This window comes from Leopardus geoffroyi, chromosome C2 (assembly GCF_018350155.1).
Source record: "Leopardus geoffroyi isolate Oge1 chromosome C2, O.geoffroyi_Oge1_pat1.0, whole genome shotgun sequence".
NCBI classification, from domain to species: domain Eukaryota; kingdom Metazoa; phylum Chordata; class Mammalia; order Carnivora; family Felidae; genus Leopardus; species Leopardus geoffroyi.
This window is the reverse complement of record NC_059333.1, coordinates 43730332-43735382: the sequence shown is the minus strand read 5'-3', so window position 1 is coordinate 43735382 and position 5051 is coordinate 43730332.

The following is a 5051-nucleotide window of genomic DNA, read 5'->3' as shown; positions in this document are numbered from 1 at the left end:
CATGAGATCTTGACCTGAGCTGAAATCAAGAGCTGGACGCTTAATTGACTGAGCCACCCAGGTGCTCCAAAAGGACTATTTTATAAGGAGAAGAGGGAAAACTAGGGCAAAACTCTTTCAGGAAGAACTTCCTATATTTAGTAATTTATAACGATGTTTTCTGATTTCACATAATTTGTACATTGTGGGGGAAAAAGAGACAAGGACTGACATTTTAACCTATAACATTATATTCAAGTAGTTCACTATGAACATACAAATATTAACAAGGAAAAATGTGATTGAGAGATGAGCATTTTGATTCACAATAGTTATACATTGAATTAAATATTACTACATTATTTGCCCATGGACACCATGTAATAGCTAATTTAGATTATATGATTTGAGTTCAATAATGACTGAGATTCACAAGTTTTCTCTTACATAAATATTGTTATAGTCTTAAAAGTAGAATATGCAAATATGAACATAATTTTTAAGAGATACAGTAATATTTTTTCAGCATCCCAACTCTTAAATAACATCTACTGAATATCACCTGATATTATAGCTGTATATATTTGAAGGTAGCAGTGTTATCAAATCACTTACAGGCATATTAATAAGTTTCAATGAAATTAATTTTTTATATTGGAGATATAAATATCTTTACAGAAAATGTAATATTGTGAAAATACAGATAAATATTTCCTTTATTACAAGTAACTCTAGATGTTCAAGTGTGCTAAACATTCTAAAGAGTATACATTTCTATTAGATATTAGGTAGATGTACATTATAAGTGGAATTGTGTTCCCCCTAAATTCATGTGTTGGTATCCTATGCACACAGTGTGACTGTATTTGGAGATAGGGCCTATAAAGAGGTAATAACAGTTAACTGGAGTCCTAAAAATGGGAACTTAATCCAATAGGACTTATGCCCTAATAAAATAAGGAAGAGACATTTCTCTCTGCAATTCCGTGCACAAGCATGCGCGTGCACACACACATACACACACACACACACACACACACACACACACACACAGGCTATATGAAGACATAGGAAGAAGACCGCCATCCACAAAACAAGGCAGAAAGCTCTTACAGAAAGCTAATCTGCCGGTACCTTGATCTTGGACTTCTAGCCTTCAACACTCTGAGGAGAAAAAATTTCTATTGGTTAAAAGCCACCCAGTCAGTGGTTATTTTCCTATGGCAGCCTAAGGTAATGCTATGGAATAATAGCTATGAAGTCAATGATTCCTAAGAGTGCCTTCTCTTCTCAGAGAATATCACCATATAATAATAAAGTATCATAAAATTCATGGAGGAAAAAAAATCATGGAGCAGTACTATCTATCCCTAATCAGAGAGGTGAGAGTAGTTTTTCTGTAAGCAACCATTTCAAAGAAGATATCAGGATGGCAATTCTTTTCTGATGGTGCCTACAGCAAGGAAAGGACAGTCATAAAATTATTTAAACAAATAGAATGGAGTTTTTCTAAAAATAAAAAGAAAGTTTATCTAATCCATTAAAATATACTGCATAGAGGAAATACTTCTCTCTTAAAAAGAATTACTTCAAGAATACAAAAAAGATAGACAATCTCTAATTCAGGTTTTTAACAATAGTCAAGAGGATACTGTTATTTAGAAAATGAGTGTAGGAAAACTTTAAGGGAAATAAGCTGAATTTCAGGTAAAACTGTAGATGAAAATAACAATTGTCTGTTACAAATAATAATTTTATCAAGAAACAAATACTGAATGTGAAGAAAAAAACAGGAATGTAAAAATCATAGAAGTTGAGATATTCTCCTAGGACTAAAATGAATAAGATAAAACAAAAACATTAACAGTGCCAACAAAAAACTAAAACCATGGGGACAGATCCAGAAAAACCCACTTGTGTATTATAGAATTAGATTCAGGAAAGAAGCACTAGAAATGGGGCGCCTGGGTGGCGCAGTCGGTTAAGCGTCCGACTTCAGCCAGGTCACGATCTCGCGGTCCGTGAGTTCGAGCCCCGCGTCAGGCTCTGGGCTAATGGCTCAGAGCCTGGAGCCTGTTTCCGATTCTGTGTCTCCCTCTCTCTCTGCCCCTCCCCCGTTCATGCTCTGTCTCTCTCTGTCCCAAAAATAAATAAACGTTGAAAAAAAAAAATTAAAAAAAAAAAAAAAGAAGCACTAGAAATGATGGAAAAGGGACATTAAGAGATTTTGCATGTTAGGAAATAAAGTTTTAATGTAGACAAAAATTAATAAAAATATCTTGATATTTAAACATTCTAGTATTTGTATTCAATTAAATTATAAATTAAAATTTCTAAAAGTTTCTAGGCAGGAAAAAATCTATAAACCTAAAAAAAAGTAAAACTTACCCAGCAGTACAATTCTTTACAATATAAAACACCAGGGGGCGCCTGGGTGGCGCAGTCGGTTAAGCGTCCGACTTCAGCCAGGTCACGATCTCGCGGTCCGTGAGTTCGAGCCCCGCGTCAGGCTCTGGGCTGATGGCTCAGAGCCTGGAGCCTGTTTCCGATTCTGTGTCTCCCTCTCTCTCTGCCCCTCCCCCGTTAATGATCTGTCTCTCTCTGTCCCAAAAATAAATAAACATTGAAAAAAAATATTTAAAACACCAATTTATGTAAAGATTATGATAGCAACAACATGGATAGATCTAGAGAGTAAAGTGCTAAGTAAAAATTAAGCCCGTGAAAGAAAGACATATACTGTGTGATTTCATTCATATATGGAATTTAAGAAACAAAACAAATGAACAAAGGGAAGAAAGAGACAAACCCCAAAACAGACTCTTAACTATAGAGAACTCATGGATACCAGCGGGGAGGTGGGTAGGGAGATGGGTGAAATAGATAATCAGGATTAAGAGCACACTTATCAAGATGAACAATAAGTAATATATGGAATTATTCAATCACTATATTGTACACTTGAAACTAATATAACACTATGTTAGTGACACTGGAATTAAAATTAATAAACGATAAAAATACAAAACTTTCATAGAAAAAAGAGAAAAAGAAAAAAACCCTATGGTTTAATAATAACATAATTCTTCAGGTAGCCACAAGTCTGAGTGCTGTTGAAATATAAATTGAAATATAAAATAAAAAAATATAAAAATATCTTTTTAAGTATTAAGAATTCTTTCTGAATAAAAGTTCAGGAATATTGCATTCTTATTGGCACAGATGTAAAACAAAACAGAAACACCACCAAAAAAGAATTCTAGATTTACATCACGGGATAAAAGAAAGGTAGCATCTAAGATATCCAGTTTAACATGATCAAATATCATCATCATCATCATCATCATCATCATCATCTTAATCACCATCACCACTACCATTACCCAGATTATATCAACAAAATGCCAAGGGGGGTGATGAAGTGAAGACATGTTAAACTTTTAACTCATAAAGTTAGACTGAAGATATCCTGTTTGATTTTACTTTAACCTTGATGATAAGAATGGATATAAGATTTTTAAAGCTTAGTAAAGGTAGCCACTAATAAGATGACAGGATGTATGCCGTCACCTAAAACAAAAACGAGATCATACAAAAGAAGAGATGAAAAAGAGAGGAGTGAAGACTTAGAGAATACAACTTCAACTTTAAAATAACACCAATGAATTCACAGCACATTCATATAATAAAATATAATACTAGAATTATTATTTATAAGCATATTCATAGAAAATACATTGTCACCTATTTTTTTAAATAATTAATGGGACACTAAATCTTTAGATGCAATATAATTCGTTTTATTTAGAAATGCATCATAGTTGATAACTATGACAAAGATAATCCTGGTTTATGGAATTATAAATGTAATCTTCAAAATACTACTATGAAATAGGTACAATTATATCTGTGATGCAGATTTGAAAAATCAATATGAGAGTTTCTGAAATTTGACAAATTTCACATATCTAGACAGTTTTAAGGTACAACTCTAAATTATGATGGTCTCCGAAGCCTGAGTTTGTATGAAAATATTAGTAAGCAAAGGTAACCACAATGTTGACAGTGTGTCCTCTAAATGAGGTATTATTGAAAATTGACATTTAATATTTTCAATAAATATGTAAGGTTTTGCAAGAAAAATGCATGACATTAAAACTCAAATATGTCATATATTAAAATGTATATTTTTAAATGGGTAGATGATGTGTTAAAAAAACATTTTATAGAAATGCTGTCTCCATGGTTTATTTTTTGCTAAAATTTTTTTTCAGGGAATGCTTAACACTAGATTCACCATCAACCCTAGGGGTTAGGAAGGGTGTAAGTGCTAGGCTGCGTGCACGCAAGAGCAATCAGAGCAGAAAATGAGGCCAAGTTGAAAACATTCTAAGTAAACAAAGAGTGGCACTCTCAGTTGCATTAGGAACTTAACCAAAGCCTCCGCCAACCATAGGCTGAACAGGAAGATACCATGACCCAGGGCAACTCATAGGAAACCAAGCAGAAAACCAAGAGGACTGTGTCTGTATCTAAGGCTTCATACTCTCACAAATGATCAGAGTGATTAAAGAGGAAGAATCGAAGCTACTAGTCTCTGGGTGAAAGTGGGGCAAAAAAACCACTTTACTAAGATAACAGACTCAAACACACACACACACACACACACACACACACACAATGGGAAAGTTTGTGTATGAATGTTCTCATTTGCAAAGTGGTCTTAGGCACAGTCTTAGACATAAGTGGCTTATGCTGATCTTGGAAAATCTTTAAATAAACAAGCTAAAATATTTTTTAAAAAAAATCTGTGTGGAAACATCAGGGGCTACACTTCGTAAAGAAATAGATTTCACATAATCAGTTTAGCCAAGTTATTAAATAAATAGATAACCATGAAAACAATATCACCACTAAGGATAAGGAGTTGGGTGTTCAGCATAGCTATTCTAAGTTAATATTAATACATTAGCAATTATATATTAATTACATATATACCATTATAAATAATTGATAATATATTAATTTAGGTCTATAATGTCTAACTTTCAACAAAAAATTCAAAACATGAA